General features: G+C 33.5%; 1 protein-coding gene and 1 pseudogene across 1 annotated transcript in view; one reads left to right on the forward strand and one right to left on the reverse strand.

The window, feature by feature from the left end:
• The window catches only part of TSC22D1 (TSC22 domain family member 1), a 138,527-nt gene that overhangs the window by 80,268 nt on the left and 39,107 nt on the right, over window positions 1-19,152 (reverse strand).
• Window positions 1,255-18,817, forward strand: LOC102441997 (annotated as a pseudogene).

Genomic DNA, 19,152 nt, shown 5'->3' on the forward strand with positions numbered 1-19,152 from the left:
AATGATGAGAGAGAATCATTAGTCGGCTGCCTCCTGCACGCTCCACACTGGGGATTGAGCCCGCAAAACCAGGAATTTGCCCTGACCAGAAATCAAACTGTTACCTCCTAGTTTATAGGTAATGCTCAACCCCTGAGCGACACCAGTTGGGCCCATTACATCTAAAATGTAGAAGAGCAATGGTAAATCGCTACTGTAAAAAAGTATTTCCTCCTCACTAAAATATTAGTAAAAATTGGAGAAAATGAAGAGAACATAAATTAGAAAATATCCTAGAGTAAATTATTATCCCCTACAATTTCTAAAACACAGGTAATCAATAACAGGTAATCATTAAATTTTCAAACTGAAAATGTACAAGAACATTATTCCTTAATCTATCAAAACCTGAGCTTTTTAAAGTATTTTCCAATATTTAAAGTATTTTTTTAATGTCTACAAACTAACCCAATCTTGAGAAAAGGTCAGTACGTTCAAAATAGTTTTAAGGAAAAAAGATGTTATAAATCCCAGTAAACTAATATACTGCTTCAAAGTGGAGGTAAATAAATTATATTAACTCACAAAAAGTATTTTTAATTAAACAAAAAGGACCAAGATAAAAATAAGAACTTATTTTATTCATACAATCCTAATTATAGTATCTAGCTATCAAAGTATCATGACTAAAGTATTATTACTATCATCAAGTTTTGCCTTAATATTTATCTAACATTGTACATTGGTTTAATTCAGAAAAGTTTTGATAAACTTGGAAATGAAACAATTTGAGGGAATTGGGTGATGAAAAAATCACAAACTGTTGAGTAAGGCTGAAATTTATTTATTTATTTTTTTTAAAAATATATTTTATTGATTTTTTACAGAGAGGAAGGGAGAGGGATAGAGAGCCAGAAACATCAATGAGAGAGAAACATTGATCAGCTGCCTCCTGCACGCCCCCCACTGGGGATGTGCCCGCAACCAAGGTACATGCCCTCGACCGGAATCGAACCTGGGACCCTTGAGTCCGCAGGCTGACGCTCTATCCACTAAGCCAAACCGGTTCTGGCTGAAATTTATTTTAATTGACGTGTAAACTTTTTAATTTTGAAGGACTATAAAAAAGAAAAATCTTAATTTTTTAAAACCAAACTCTAAACTAGTAACTCCAAAACAGGAACAACCTATTTGGTGCAGAAAGAAAATAATAAAATTCCTTTTTATGTTAAAAATAGCAAAAAGTTAAGACTCTGAACTCTGCTGATATTTAATATGCAAGCTGACACTGGCTCACACAGCCCATCCCGTGGTCAGATGGTCTCCGTCAACTATAGCATTCAAGTTGTACTGCAGTTAAAGTTTGTCTCAATGGTAAGTTGCCCCAAGGTTTAGGAATTTTCAGTAGCAATCTTACCTGATTAATTTCAATGTTTTAAATTCTACTGCAGTTTATGGACACCTGATTAAATGAGTTATATTGTCTTAAATAAAATAATTCATGCCAACTGGAGAAATGGCTTTAAAATATTCCTGCAAAGGAATATAGGATTAGAATAATATTAATAATATAAACACAGGAAAATGGCAGAGTTGAACGCTTCTCCTATTAGCCACATTATCTCACAATGTCATTATTATAATTAATGAAAATATGAAACCATCACTATTAGCAAGACATCTAAAAATTAAATATCTGGAACATAAAGACAAACATCTATATTTTTCCATAGACATGTTTAAAGCCACACAACACTCAATGTAGTTCTCTCAACATCTTACAATACTAAGTATTACTAATAAATAAAATTATATACATTGGGAGATTTGTTCTTCCTCCTATGGTAAAATAGGTGAAATTGTATTTTATGACAGTATAGTGACAAATTAAGATGCAATTCTTAATCAGTAAATATTACCAGGAAATTACAGAAAAGATTGCTTCATGTGTGAAGAAGTATCAGAGCAAATTGTAGTACAGAAGGTTGGATGTAAGAGAACACATATCTTGTATGTCTCAGCCTACGGTATCTGCTAGATTCTACTTCCAAAATAAAACATTGTGTTTGTGGGTAAGTGAAGAATTTTTAAAAAGTTGTACTGGAGAAAATATAATCTCAATAGCAAAATTAGTCAATTCGTCATTCAGTTAGTTTTTGCATCAAAGACATTGAACTGAGAAGTGTGCACTAAATGGTCCAACATGGTTAATTTTTTTTAACTTTCAAATACAGTGGGGCCTTGACTTACAAGTTTAATTCGTTCCGAGACCGAGCTCGTTAAGGAGCTCGTTAACTCAAATTACTCTGTCAACTCAATGCAAAAAATTGGCCGAGAGACAGCTGGTCTCGTTAGTCGGGACACTCCTAAGTCAAGGCCCCACTGTAGAAGAATCACTTAGATATTTTTAATGAGATAAGGAGTAGCTGAAAATTATTTTCCCCTACAGTTTACCAGTTATCTATTGTTGAGAATTTAAAAGAGTTGTTGAACTTAAAAGATGAACTATGGATTTTCCTTCTACAGAAAGAACAACATTCAAAATTTGATGACCTTGTCTGTGATGGCAAGAGGTTAAGCCACAAAACAGAATCTTCAAAACAACAAACACTGTACTTGTACCTTCAATGTGGAGGGACTATTTTAACAATTCATAAGCATGTGACTGTTTTTCGAGAGTAACTTCCAATGGGAAAGGAATTTTAAAGATGAATGTCTCAAAACATTCCATTATTTTGTGATATGTACTAAAAATGTTAGAAGAGTAATTTTTTTAAAAATATCTCATTTGCACACTCAAAAACTTGGAAATCAAATTTTTAACCAGTTTCAAAATCTTCCAAAAGAAGCATATCAGGTTTTTAATCCATTTCTTTAAATGACAGAAATTTAACACCTTCCAATCAGGTGAAAGTTCAGACTATAGGAACTAGTCAAATATCACCAAAAACTTCTGCATAAATGCCAGATGTTATTAACATTGAAGTATTATGATTTAGGAATCACTGCCATTTGAATCACTTAGATCAGCGGTTCTCAACCTGTGGGTTGCGACCCCTTTTGGGGTCAAACGACCCTTTCACAGGGGTCGCCTAAGACCATCGGAAAACACATATATAATTACATATTGTTTTTGTGATTAATCACTATGCTTTAATTATGTTTAATTTGTAACAATGAAAATACATCCTGCCTATCAGATATTTACATTACAATTCATAACAGTAGCAAAATTATAGTTATGAAGTAGCAACGAAAATAATTTTATGGTTGGGGGTCACCACAACATGAGGAACTGTATTAAAGGGTCTCGGCATTAGCAAGGTTGAGAACCAGTGACTTAGATATTTTTGTGACCCCTCTGACAGCCATAAGGAAAATGTGTCAAAATAAATTAACCACAGAATCAGATTTATATTGTCATAGAGTTTAATGAAGATTCTAAAAAATGATGAAGCATGTTACAGACTGGTGTTTAGAAATATCCCCATCATTTGTGAATTGTACTGAAATGTTGACAATGATCTAAGAAACCTCTCAGATCTGCACACTGAACTTATGTACCTATATTATGGGTGACTTAAAAAAAAATCTGCTTTATAGAGGTGAGCAATAAGAAACTAATTTATATAACATTTTCTCCTTTTCCTATCAAGAAGAGCCAAATTTAAATAGAAAAATAGATGAAGCCCAAAAGCATGGCCCATAAGCAGTATTCAATTTTTCACTGAAAAAATATAGAATTTAAACATAAATGTCTTCATTCCTAGTGGAGTCTTCATGCCACAATTGAGCACATTTCCAAAAACATAAAAGAGGTGTTGAATCTTTTGGAGCAACCTCTTCTTCATTATAGGTAACCTGACGTTTTTAATGGATTGAGTGAAAAAGGCAATCTAAATTTGCAATACTGATATATTACATTCCTATTAAGGAACTGTACTATAGGGCAATGAAGGTAATATATTTAAACAAAGATTTTGAAATTTAAACTACTTAATTACACAGCATGCATAAACCATCTTCATTCAGATAGTTCTATATCCACCATCAATACAGAATTAAGAGAACAAAGAAAGTGACTGCTAGAGGTGATTATTGGGTTTTGTGTTTAATGCACTGAATTTTGGAAATACGATACCAAGGCTCTAATAGTTCATATGGAAAGTGGAAGCAGAGCTGCTGATTATATTTAAAAACCTGTTAGCCATCACAAGATTGTTTCTAATGCCCTTTTAAAGACAATATTGGAAACCACATGAATTTATTATTGTCACATATTCCATAAAGACTTATATTAGAATATGTATATCTTGATAGTAGCATGCCATCAACTTTTAAAAATAGGCTACATACTCAAAAAATTTTGAATAAAAACATACTTATGAAAAAAACACTGAGTCCTTATAGTTAAAACTTTAGAAATTTTAGGAGGCATTTAATAAGCTATTTTACATGGATATATTTTATGTAGTGTAATAATAGTGACTGACTTAACTTGTCAAATAAATATGAAAGTTATTCTCTGCTTTCAAAAGAATATTATAAATTTAATATAGAAATGCAATTCCATCTTTGGCAAAAGACACGTTTATACATTTTCTAAGATGTCTGAGGTAATTAGTTTCCTATAATTCAAACATGTACATTTTCTTAAAATAATCTTATCAGTACCTCAGCAAGAAAGAGAAGTTCTATAAGACAGTTACTTTTTGCTCTACAAAAGGCCATTGTACTACCAATTTGATTGGCTGGGAATAAATAGATTGTTGTCCAGTGATAAACTCTGGCACTACCCAATTTTCAGAATAAAAATATACTCTAAGTTCACAACTGCCATAACACTGTTCTAAAAAACATTAGGCAATTCAAGCAAGAAAAACAAAAAGATCCATAATGTACAATATTTCAAAACAATGACTCACAATTAATGAATATCTTAAGTGATTACAAAAGGCTGAAGTGATTATTTTGTTCCAACTAGCAAGTGCCAGGCTACTAGGAGTGTTTATTATTCAGAATCTAGAAAGACAGGCCCTAACATTATAAAAAGTTTCTGTGACAGCTCTTTAAAGTTTCCTGTGAGAAACATAAATGTTAAATGGCAAACCGACTCTTTCTAATCTAAATTTCTCTAATACGGAGCATAAACTGAGTCAAGACTACAAGTAGATCTGTCAGGAAAAGGCCTCTAAGACCCGCTATGGGAATGATGCAGAGAACCTCCTAAACGAAGAATGAAACTAAAATACTGACAGAGGGTCATCTTCCTTAAAGAAACAAAAGTATGAGATCAAAAGGATGAACAAAATAAAGAGCTGGACAAACAAACAAGCAATGATTCACTACAAATCACACTAAATTAAAAAAAATTCTCATGATGTTCTTAAACTCAAATGATTACTAACTATCCCTTCCCGGAGATGCTCACAAGTCAGAACTGCTTCCAAGTTCAGAAAGGCTTCAAACCAACACCTAAAGCCAAACTGAAACCAGCTTAAATATTTTATTTGCAAAATTACAGATCTAATTTTTCAGTTTTGAAAGCCCTAAATAATAGAATCATTAAGTACCAATTATTTTCATCAAGTATCAGAGTCTAGAAATACATTCTAAAATTTTTTTTAGCAAGTAACATTTTTTACCATCATGGAAAGGCTGGAAGAATGTTACAGTTCAAATTAATTCAGCTTTTACAGAAAATTATTTCAATAACATTATTGTGAGCTTGCCTTTCACTGATTACTTTTTTTTTTTTTACTAAGTAAAAGAAAAATAAGAGTGGCATCTTAAGATTCCATGAAATAAAGGGAATAAGCCAGTCAACTGTGCTAAGCACTGGCAAATAGCAAGCAAAAGCAAACAAGATCCTTGGTCTCTTAGGGGCTTTTAGCTAGAGACAGAAATGGTCCACAAAATTGTAAAAACGTGCCTATAAGCAATGGGACAGTACGCACGTGGCACTATGGGAGCAACCAGGATGGTGACCTAACTTATTCAAGAGCATCTGATGTGTTCCTGAAATGATCACTGGACTGAGACAAAGGATGAGACAGAGAGAGACAAAAACACCCAAAAGTGGCCAAAGGTAAGACTGGAGAGAGATAGGACCTTGGTCTTTCTGGGTGTCACAAATTAAATTAAGGATTTTTGTTGCTACCTACCCATGGATCCTAAGAGCAATAGGAAACCAATTGAATGTTTAAGTCCAACATCATTAAATTTGTATTATGAGAAACATCACTCAGGCTACACTGTAAAGAATGATTCAATTAGCACAAGGATGTATATAAGACCAATTAGAACTGTTATAGTTCAAGTTAGGAAATAATGGACTAATCCAGAGTAGTGGAGACACAGAAATAGGCTGCTAAAATATTTTAGAGACAAAAATCAAAAGGACTGGATAAAAAATTGGGTACAGGTGTAAGGAATACACAGATATGCAGGAAGATATCTAGTGTTTCGGCATGCATAACTGGATGGGCACGGGTGATGTTCACTAAAAGGAGGAATAGTAAAGGAAGCTCAGATTTGAAGGGGTAAAAGACCATAAATTTAAAAAATGTGTTTGAAGTGCTCTTGGGCACAAAGAGATGCCAAGTAGGTAATTCACTCTATAAAGCTGGATGAGTGTTATTAAACATGGATTATCAGTATGAAGGTACAGTATTCCCCCCTTATCCGTGGGGATATGTGCTAAGACCCCCAGTGAATGCCTGAAACCTCAGATAATACCAAATCCTGCATATGTTTTCCTATACACACACACCTATGATAGTTTCATTTGTAAACTAGGCAATTTCACAGAAGATTCGTTCTTACTGCAGAATTTAGCAATCTCAGCATAGAATTTCTTTTTCTTTCCTTATTAAGTCAAGAACTTTCACCTTTTTACTTAAAGTATTTCACGACTTCTTTTCAGGTTATCCAAATTTCCAGCTCACCACTCTTGAACTTTGGGAACACTATTAAGTAAAATAAGGGTTATTTGAACACAATATTGAGATACCCTGGTAGTCAATCTGATAATCAAATGGCTACTAAGTGACTAACAGGTAGACACGCTGGACAAAGGGATAATTCATGTCCCAGATGGGACGGAGCAGAAAAGCATGAGATTTCACCACAATACTCATAGTTCACATGCACATTTTAGAACTTATGAATTGTTTATTTCTGGAATGTTTCATTTAATATTTTTGGACTATGGTTTACTGTGGGTAACTAAAACCATGGAAAGTGAACCTGCAGATATGGGGGGACTTCCATAATTAATATACAGTATGTATAGAGACACCAAAGTAATTGAATGATAATGACCCAAGGATCCAGCCTTAGAAACTGCAATATATAAAATAAGGCCTGGATAGAGTGAGAATGAGTTTGCAAATAAGACTAAGGAACAGCCGAAAAAATACAAGGAAATCTGAGGAGTAAAGACTCACAGGCCCGAAACATGAAAAGAGAATGCATCCATCCTGATGAGTGCTGCTGACAGCACATGTATGATAAGGTATGAAAACTGTCCCTTTGATTTGGTGATAATGTCACTGATAACAGCAATACTATTATTTGAATAAAGTTACTAAGATGTAGAAACAAGACTGAAGTGGGCTGAGAAGTGAGTGGCATTGACGAAATGGAATGTTATAGTCAGTTTTTAAGTTTGTGAACAGAGTAAGCAGTGAGGCAGTAGCTACAGTTAGATATAATTTTTAATTGGACAGAGTTTAATATGTTTGCATGCATACAAGGATCTAGATGAAAGGAAGAAGTTAAAGACTAAAAAAAAAAGGAATAAGAAAACCTTAATACCTCTAAGAAAGCAGAGGTAATATGAGGAAGAGCATAGGTGGGAGAGAAAAGGATGGGTGATAAAAGTTAAGATTTATATATGATATCAGGAGAATGAAGTCTTTCTTTCTTTGTAAAATAGGAAGTGAGATATCTGTTGAGAAAGCTGCATGTTATAAAATGTGTTTTCTAATGTAATAAAATTTTGAATGAGAAAGCCTTTATATAATAACAGAAACACTTTTATGTTTATTCAACCTGGCACATAGTAATGATATATATTATCCCATTTAACCCTCAAAACAACCCAGTAAGGTATTAGCTCCTTCACAGATGAAGAAACTGAGGCATAGAGAGGTGTTTTTCTATTTTAATCTTTCATTGATTCCTTTCCAGAACTTCAACAGCTATCCAACATCACTAAAGTGTCAATGCAACTGACCTATTTATGAGTGAATCTCCCTCACTAGATGTGGGCATCTCAAAGGCTGCCTATAGCTTCCCTCATGGAAATTATTCGTCCAGTGTCTACTATGAGGCAGCTACTGTAGAAGTTAAAAAATAATATAAGCAACACACAATAACCCCTGGTTTTCTAAAAAAAAAAAAAAAAATCAGGCAAGATCATTTAGGGCCTCATAGGCCATGATAAAGATTTTAGATTTGATTGTTTTTACAAAGGAAAGCAATTGTGTATCAAGCATGAAATGTGTATGATTTTACTTATGGTTTAACATTATAACAAATATTCTGTGAAGAACACAGAAATCCAGAGATTAAGCAAAGAGACCAGTAGGGCTACTGCAATAGTCAGGCAAGAGATGATGGTGCCTTGGAGTAGAGGTTGATAGATGAACATAGTGAGAAGTGAACAGGTTTGAGAGACATTTAGGAGGTAAATCTGATCTTTAAGAAAGGAACAAAGAAAATTCAAAGGAGAAGAGACAGTCTTAACAAATGGTATTATACAACCACACACAATTGACCTTTCAAAAAAGTTAACTCAAAATGGATCACAGACCTTAATGTAAAAGACAAAACTATAAAAATTCTAGAACACAGTAGAAAATCTAGGTATGATCCATTAAAGAAAAAATTGATAAAGTGTATTTCATTAAAACTTAAAAATTCTGCTTTGCAAGAGACACTGTTAAGTGAATGAAAAGACAAGCTAGACTAGAAAATATTTGCAAAACACTTATCTGGTAAAATATACAAAAAAGTCTTAAAACTCAACAGAAAAACAAACAACTAACTTTAAAAATGGGCAAAAGATGTGAACAGACACTTCACCAAAGATTTATACAGATGGAAAATGTATACAGATGGAAAAGACACTCAAAAATTGACATCATTAGGGAATTAAACAAATTAAAACAATGAGATACCACCATACATCTATTAAAGTGGCTATGATCCCAAACTCTGACACAACCAAATACTGGTGAGGATGTAGAGCAACAAGAACTCTTATTTACTGCTGGTGAGACTATAAAATGGTACAGCCTCTTTGGAAGACAGTTTAGTGGTTTCTTGCAAAGTTAAGTATAGGTTTACTATCAGATCCAGCAATTGCACTACTAGGTTATTTTTTCCAAATGAGTTGAAAACATGTCCACAAAAAACCTGCACATGAAAGTTGAATAGGTAAACAAAATATGGTAAAGCTATACAGTGATAAAAACAAATTTGCTATCAAGCCACAAAGACAAGGAGGAAACTTAACTGCATATTGCTAAGTGAAAGAAGCCAGTAAAAAAAAAAAGGCTACACACTGTGTGATTCCAACTATATGACATTCTAGGAAAGCAAAACAAGAGACAAAAACATATGAACAATAAAATGACAATAAATACATATCTATCAATAACTGAACTTAAAAAAAACAAAATAAGTGGACAGGCAAAACAAAAATGATACAGAAAACATTTTGATGGTTGCTAAATGGGAGGGAAGTTAGGGGGATGAGTAGAAAAGGTAAAGAGATTAAGAAATATAAATTGTTACAGAATAGTCATGAGGATGTAAAGTACAGCATAGGGAATATAGTTAATAATCTATATATATATATATAAGCCCAGCAACCAAATGGCGAAATGACCAGAACAACTGGTTGACCAGTCGCTATGACATGTACTGACTACCAGGGGCAGATGATCAACGCAAGAGTTGCCCCCTGGTGGTCAGTGCACTCCCACAGTGGGAGCGCTGCTCGGATGACCGGGATGAGCGGTGCTCCCACAGCGGGCAGATCCCCACAGGCCACACCCCCACCAGTGCACAAATCCGTGCACCGGGCTTCTAGTATTCTAATAATTTTAATGTATGGTGTGAGATGAATATGAGATGTATCATAATGATCACTTAGTAAGTCATATAATGCCTAATCACTAGTGTACACCTGAAACTAATATAATAATGTATGTCAACTGTAATTAAAAAATAAAAAAGTGGCCCGGCCAGTGTGGCTTAGTGGTTGAGTGTCAACCCATGAACCAAGAGGTCACTGGTTCAATTCCCAGTCAAGGCACATGCCCAGGTTGCAGGCTTGATCCTCAGAAGGGGGCATGTGGTAGACAGCCAACTGATGTTGCTCTCTCACCGATGTTTCTATCCCTCTTCCTTCCTCTCTCTCTAAAATAAATACAGACATATTTTTTAAAAAGAAAAAAGAAAAAGAAAGAACTGATTTAAATTAATAAAAGAAAATAGCAGTGGTTGCCAGGGATTGGGATGGCAAGGGATGAATACGTAGAGAAGATTTTTAAAGGCAGTGAAACTTTTCTATAAGGCCATACTGGTGGATACATGACATTATGCATTTAACAAAACCCATAGAATTGTATGACATAAAGTCCTAATGTAAGCGATGGGCTTTAATAAATGAAAACTGGTTAAACTATAACATGTACCAAACTAATGCAAGATATTAGTAGATGAAACAAGGGGAAAGGCATTAACATGAAAACTCTGTATTTTCTGCTTAATTTTCCTGTAAGCCAAAAAAATGGCTAAAAAAAGTAAAATCCAAAAACAATTAGACTAGTGGATAATGAATAGATTGTATATGACAGGTGAAGAGACTGCTCCATGGGTTTTGACATAATGAGATGAACACTGGTGCTGCACTGAGATGAGGAAGACTAAGAGGAAAATAGCTCAAGTTTGAACGTGTTAATTTTTAAAAATTATCTAAGGGGATATCAAGACTGGAGCTGAGGAAGTAGCTGAGAGATAAAAACTTGAGGAGAGTTAATAAGGGAATGAATAAGATAAGATCATCTAAGTGTAAAAGGAGAAGAGGTTAAGGAAAAAGCTCAAGGACTGGGCATTGAACTACATTCCATAGTTGGATGAAAGAGTAAGATCAGCAGCAGCAACTAAAAAATAAAGGCTGTGAGGGAAACCAGAAGAAAGTCAAGTAAAACACGTTTCAGAAACACATTTCAACTACATTAAATTCTACTAAAAGGTCAAGTAGGAAGGGGGAGGTAAGTATACAGTGGATCTGGCAACAGGGAGCCCCTAGGTGGCCTTGACAAGAGCAGTTATAGTGGTAATAGAAGCAAAGGCAAAATTGGAATAGATTGAAAAATAAATAAAATTTGAGAAATTATAACACGAGTAGACAATTCTTGGTAATAAAAGTGAGCAGTAGTAGAGTGTGAGAAAAGGGTCAGGGTGGTTTCCATTTCTTAAGATAATACATGACCGCAAAATTAGATGCTGATGGGAGTGATCCTAGTAGAGAGGAAGATTTGCTCATTGAGAACATACTTAAGCCACAAAGTCCCTGACAAGAAACAAGAGATAGATCCAGGTTCTAGAGGACAATGAAAAAAATTTCTTTGAAGAGAGGTAGAAACATTTTAATAATGCCAATGCTTGAGAGATAGATGAACTTTAGTAGGTAGATACTTCAATAGATTAAGTGAATGCAATTAAATAACTACAAAGGTTTAGAAGTCTCCTAATAAAGCACTATTACTTGTTAAGACTCAAAATAAATTGAAGGCAAATTCAAATATTTAAAAATTCATTCTAGTTTCCAGTACAAGGTGTCGCCCCCCTGAACACAATGAAAAAAGGAAAAAAATAGCTAAATTAAAAGCCAACAAGTCTTCTTAGATCCATCAGAGAACCAAGGTCACAGGACAAACTGCCACCCCAAATACTGAAGAACCAGGCAAATTCAGAAAAACCACAGCTTATCAGAAGAAAAAACCACCACTGTAGCCAGCAATAGGTAGAAAACCTAAAGGGAACTAAACAAATGGAACTACAAACAAAAATCTTTACACATCGAAGGAAGGACATTTGCCAATGTTAGATCCAATTAGGTGATAATATCCAAAATATATAAGAAACTCATACAAATTAACAGAAAACACACAATCTAATTAAAAAATGGATAGAGGACCTGAATAGGTATTTCTCCAAAGACATACAAATGGACAATGGACATATGAAATGATGCTCAAGTCACTAATCATTAGAGAAATGTAACTCAAAACCATGAGATACCACACCTATTAGAATGACTATTATAAACCAGTATTGTCAAGGTTGTGGAGAAAAGGGAACCTTATGTACTGCTGGTGGGAATGCAGACTGGTGCAGCTATTGTGAAAAACAGTATGATAGGGGAATAAATGGTGATGGAGGGGACTTGAGGTGGTGAACACACAATACAATGTATAGATGATGTATACAAATCGTACACCTGAAACCTATAAAATTTATTAGCCAATGTCATCCCAATAAATTCAATTAAAAAAACCCTATAAAAGAAAAAGAAAAAAGAACTATCTTAGAACCCAGCAATCCCACTTCTGGGTATTTAACCAAAGAACTATAAAACACTAATTAGAAAAGACATATGCATGCACCCTTATGTTCATTGCAGTATTATTTACAATAGCCAATATATGGAAGCCACTTAAGTGTCCATCAATAGTCAAATGGATAAATATGATGTGGCAAATTTATTAACAGATACCAAATCACAGATTCGGGAAGCTCAGAGAATATGAAACAGGATGAATACCAAAATATTTGCACTTAGGCATATCATATTCAAACATCAGAAGATAAAAAACAAAGAACAAAATATCTTGAAAGAAGCCAGTGGTATCAGTAGAGAAAGGGAAACCTTACCTACAGAGAAAAAAGGATAAGAATTACATGGCCATTTCTTCAGAAACCATGCAAGAAAGAAGAGTGGAGTAAAATATTTAAAACACTGAAAGAATAAAAACTACCAATCTAGAATCCTGTATCCAGCAAAATTATCCTTCAAAAGTGAAGGAGGGAATAAAAAACTTTCTCAAACAAAATTGAAGGAAATTTGCCCAGCCGGCATGGCTCAGTGGTTGAGTATTGACCTATGAACCAGGAGATCACAGTTCAATTCCCAGAGTACATGCCCGGGTTGTGGGCTCTATCTCTAGTCAAGGTGTGCAGGAGGCAGCCAATGATTCTCTCTCATCTTTGATGTTTCTCGCTCTCTTTTTCTCTCTCTCCCTTCCTCTCTGAAATCAATGAAAATATACTTTTAAATGGAGGAAATTTGTCACCAGTAGACCCACCTTGAAAGAAATGCTAAAATAAGTTCTCCAGAGAAAAGATCTACATACTTTCTTTCTGGAAGGGCATCAGAAAAGAAATTTTAAAAGGCAAAAAAAACACCTTTATTTTTAAAATTCTAAATTGATCGTACCACACAGTTTGTTCAAAATGACAGCAACAATATACTGGATGATTATAGCTTATCGAAAAGTGAAGTAAAGGTCAGCAATGTTATAAGAGATGGAGGAAGGATGTAGGAATACTCAATTATAATGTACCTGCAATACCCATAAAGAAATATGTTATTTGAAGGTGGATTCATTATAAATGTATGTTGCAAACTCTAGTGCAACAACTACAAAAAGTATTTTAGAAGTATAATGATATGCTGGAATTTCATAAAATGCTCAAAAATCAAAAGAGAGTAAGAATAGAAGAAAAAATAAATTTTAAAAGTATAAGGGCAATCAATAGAAAATATACATATTAACCCAGCCATAATAATAATCACTTTAAATGTAAATGGCTGAAACATATCAATTTAAAGACAGAGACTATCAAGTGGATAAAAAAACAAGACCGAACTATAGGTTGTCTATATGAAACCCACTTTAAATATAAGGAGAAGGGATGAAGAAAGTTACATTATGATAAAACTAATCAAAAGAAAGCTAGAATAGCTTTATTTTAAGCTAGAATAGCTTAATTTCAGGAAAAGCAAACTTCAGAACAAGGAAAAGTTATCAGACATAAGAGAGGCATTACATAATGAAGGGCTCAATTCCCTATGAATGCATAACAATCCTTAATAAGTATTTATTAACAACAGGGCCTTAAAATAGGTAAGACAAAAATTGATAGAACTGAAATGAGAAGTAGATGAATCCACTATGCTACTTGAATACTTTAACACTGTTCTATCAGTAATTGACAGACCTAGCACGCAGAAAATCAGAACAAACATTTTTAACTGAACAACACTGTCAATTAACTGGACCTAACTGACATCCAAACAATATTTCATCTAATAACAATAAAATACACCTTCCCAAGCCCACATGGAACACTGACCAAGAGTAAGGGCCATAAAACAAAAAAATTTTAAAGAACAGAAAACATACAAAAGTATGCTCCTAGCACAACAGAAATAAACCAAAACTCAGTAACAGATACCAAATATTTGCAGATAGATGGAAAAGGCCAAAATATTGGAAATTAAACAGCACACTTTTAAAAAGCACATTGGTAGGGGGGAAAAGTCTCATTAGAAACTTTTAAAAAAGAAAATGAAAATACAACTTATAATTCTGAGATGCAGCAAAATCAGTACTTTGAAAGAGCAAAATAAACCTAATAAAATAAGGCAAGCAGAAGAAATAAAAATTAGAGCAGAAATCAATGAAACTGAAAACAGTAAAATAAATAAAAGTTAACAAAATAAAAATCTCATTATTTTATCAATAAAATTAAAAATCGCTAGCCAGGTCAACAAATAAAAGGAAACAAGACGCAAACAAGTAATATCTGAAATGAAAGGGGTATCACTACTGATCCAACAGACATTAAAAAGATAATATGGAATATTATGAATCACGCTCCTCCCCACAAATTTAATACCTTACATGCAATGGACCAAGTCCTTAAAAGATATAACCTACCAAAACTTACACAAGAAAAAACAAACAGTAAGCTTATATCTATTGAATAAACTGAATCAATAACAACCTTCTAAAAAGAAAGCACCAAGCCCAGATAGTTTCATCAAATATGTAATGAATTTTAGCAAATATTTAATAAAATGATACCAATTCTCCACAATCTCTTTCAAAAAGTAGAAACCAAGGAAATAATTCCTAATCCATTCAATAAGGCCAGCCTAATATTAAAATCAGAAAATGGCATTAGAAGGAAAATTAAAGACCACTATCTCTCATTAAGACTTAAATATTCTTAACAAAATATTAACAAACCAAATCCAATGAGTAAAAAGACTGTACACCATGGCCAATTTTGATTTATTACATGGATGCAAGGCTGATTGAATATTCAAAAATCCACTATGTAACCCACCACATCAATGGGCCAAAAAGAAAAAATCATATGATCATATCAATAGATTCAGAAAAACCATTTGGCAAAAGCCGGTATCAATTCATGATTTTTTTAAAAAAACTATGAAGTAACTAGAATCAGAGGGGGGACTTTCTCAAGGTGATCAAGAATATCTACAAAAAACCTATAGCTAACATCATACTTATTGGTGAGACATTATATGCTTTCCTCCTAATACAGGGAACAAGAGAAGAAAAAATAAAACTGTCTTTGCAAATCCCTATGAAGAAAAAAACTCCTGCAATAAGTAATTATAGCATGGTTGCAAGATACAGCTAATGTCAATTGTTTTCCTATATACTAACAATGAACAATTGAAATTTGGAATTTAAAATGCACAATTAACATTAGCACCCAAAAAATAAAGTATTTAGGTATAAATCTAACAAAATATGTACAAAGTAGATAGATAGATAGATAGATAGATAGATAGATAGATAGATAGAGATGGAAAATGTTACAAAATGTTGATGAAAAATCAAAGATATAAATAAATGGAGAGATATTCCATGTTAATAAGCCTAAATACTGTTAGATGTCAGTTCTTCCTAAATTGATCTTTAGATCCAATGCAACCCCAATCAAAATCCCAAAAGTCATTTTATAGAGACAAATTGTTTCTAAAAGCTATATGAAAGTCAAAAGACACAGAACAGCCAGCACAATACTGAAGAACAAAATCAGAGGACTGACACTACCCAACTTCAAGACTTACCAAAAAGGTACAGTATTCAAGACAGTGTGGTATTGTGGCAAAAGTACACAGGCCAATGGAACAAAATAAAAGCCCAGAAATAGACTCATACAAATATAGTCAACTGATCTTTGAAAAAGAAGCAAAGAAAGTTCAAAGGAGAAAGGACAGTCTTTTCAACAAATGGTGTCATAACTGGACACATACACACATAATTCATTCACCTTACACCTTTCAATAAAGTTAACTCAAAATGGATCATTAACCTAAATGTAAAAGTCAAAACTGTAAAATAACATAGGAGAAAATCTAGGAGATCATTGGTTGGTTTGGTGATTAAGTGAACTTCCATCAAAATGTAAAACTGCTCTGTAACAGACACTACTAGCAGGGAAAATGAAAAGGCAAGCCACAGAATATTTGCCAAACACTTATCTGGTAAAGGACTGGTATCCAAAAAAAACCCAAAAAAAACCTGTTTAAAACTCAAGAAGACAAATAATTGATTTTTAAAATGGGCAAGAGATGTGGACACCTTGCCAAAGATGATTTCTAAAAAGGCATTGTATATTTCCAAGTAAAAGACGCCAGTCTGAAAAGGTTACATATCCAACTATATGACATTTCAGAAAGGCAAAACTACAGACAGAAAAAGATTTGTGGTTGTCAGGGGTGGGGAGTGAAGGAAGGGATGGGTAGGTGGAGCACAAGCCATCTGTAGGCCAATGAGACTTCTATATGACACTGTAACTGTGATACAGTATTATGTACTTGGCAAAAGCCATATAACTATATGACACAGAGCAAACCCCAATGTAAACTATAAAATTGAATGATATACCAATACTAGGTTCATTATTTGTAACAAATGCACCACAGAAAAGCAAGATGTTAATAATAGAGGAAAGTATGGGAAGGGACACCTGGTATTCATGTGTGACAGAACTCTGTACTTTCTGGTCTACTTTTCTGTAAAACTAAAACTTTTTAAAGTCAATTAAGAAATGCATCCTAAGTAAAATATCTCTTTTATCTACTTTCAACACTGAGGTTCTACATGAAATTTTCCTGAGAATATGCATTCTTTGGGGCAAAGATGTTTGGCAATCAGTGGTACAAGAGAATTCTTTTAATTTTGACAGATCTTTCAAATGCCATCTTTGTTTCTTACTGATTATGTGCCTTTGGGCAGTTTTTGTTACCCCTGAGCTTCAGTATCTTCACATGTAAAATACAAAAATCACCTTTCTCACAGGTCAACTGGATTAATTACGTAAAATATTTGTAAAGCACCTAGCCAAAGGTGTACAGAGTAAGCATGTTAAATGTCTGTTCCTTTCTTTCTCCCTCATCTACCCTAAAATTCTTTCTAATTCGGGTAAGGTAGAATATACTCTACATATCAAGCCAGTGTTTCTCAAACAAGGATACTTGTACCCTTAAGAGGTGCACACAACTATTAAATAAAAAACTCATGTCTTCCTGAAACTCAATTTAAAATTTGGGAGAAAAAAGTTAAGTATTTAACTGGTAATTTAAAATGCTGTTATAGATTTTTAGTATGTCCTACAACTTTTGTGATATTATACTGTTAGTACAGTTTTTGTAATATTATATTTAAAATCTTTTTTCTTGAAATGTTAATGTTTATTGCATGTAACATATTTAAAATCGTTTTTCTTGAAATAAGAAAAATGCTGTTATATCAAAACACCATTGCTATAGCAGAGTACTTGCACTATATTTCAAGGGGCAACTTAAATCTATGCTTGCATAAGAACTTAGGCCCCAACCTAAGGCTTCTAGGACTACTTCCTTTGTCATCTTCTGCTATTTGGTAGAGTCTATACTTTTCTACTAAAGCACTGCTTTCATTTCTCATTTTAACTGTTAGTAAATACAAGTTCATTTTCTTTTCAATGTCAATCATGTGTCAACAGTTTAGCTCCAATGGGCCTGGTTACCCTTAAATTAGCAAAAAAAAAAACTAAAAAAAATAACATTATATATTACAAAGGTCTTTTAATATGGAATTTATGGTTATTTGCGTCAGAATTCAGCAAATAAAAATAATTGAAATGGAGATTGTACTTTTTTTACTATGATTTCTCAGGATCTTAGCCATTAACTTGAGTCAATTTTGTTTTCCACTAAACTGTAAATATTAGCCTTTGTATAAACATACTACTTGCCTAATTTTCAGGAAAACAAAATATTTTGCATATCACTATATTACTCAACAGAATCTCAACATGCATAAAATTAAGCACCTTAATGGCTAAATATGTAAGGATAAACAAAGTGGTATGAGTATTCCAGAGCCAAATATACGGTGACCACACCTGTACTATCTTGATTTAGTGTCACACATTAAGGAAAACAATGATAAACTGAAGTATGTTCAGAGTAGATCTACAAAACTTTTAAGGATCTTAAAACTATACCACATGAACAAGAGCAAAACTATAGGTGCTTGGGTGCTATGGACTAACAAAGGACACCCAAAATGACATCCAACCCCCAAAGCAGCAGCCAACGACATGTATCTGTGGAGAATGTCATGCAGAAAGTGAAATAGAATCCAGGGATTCAATCAGATGCAGAGAATGTAGATACAGAATAATGTACAAGAAAAGGACTAAAAGATTGGTGGTTTTTGATGCTTGACGAAATGGAATTCTTTGTTTGCATTTGAATTTGCTGTTAATGTTGTATAGCTTTTGATTAGTGTTATCTTTATGAAAACAACTTTCTATACACGATTTCATTTTAAAAAACAAAAAAAGAAAATATAGGTACTTAATATGTAGGAAAAAAACAACTTGGATTGGAATTGAGATATAACACAGTCATGTTAAAAGTCCTGAAGGCCTTTTGAAAAAGTCATATTTGAAAAAGTCAGACTTGCTCTGTGTTTTCCAGAAGTAGAATCTACATGAGAAGGAGGTAAAGCACAGGCAAGTACAGGTCTCTGAGCTTGCAGTCAAGAGACTTGAGCCCTC

This window comes from Myotis lucifugus, unplaced genomic scaffold, assembly GCF_000147115.1.
Source record: "Myotis lucifugus unplaced genomic scaffold, Myoluc2.0 scaffold_7, whole genome shotgun sequence".
NCBI classification, from domain to species: domain Eukaryota; kingdom Metazoa; phylum Chordata; class Mammalia; order Chiroptera; family Vespertilionidae; genus Myotis; species Myotis lucifugus.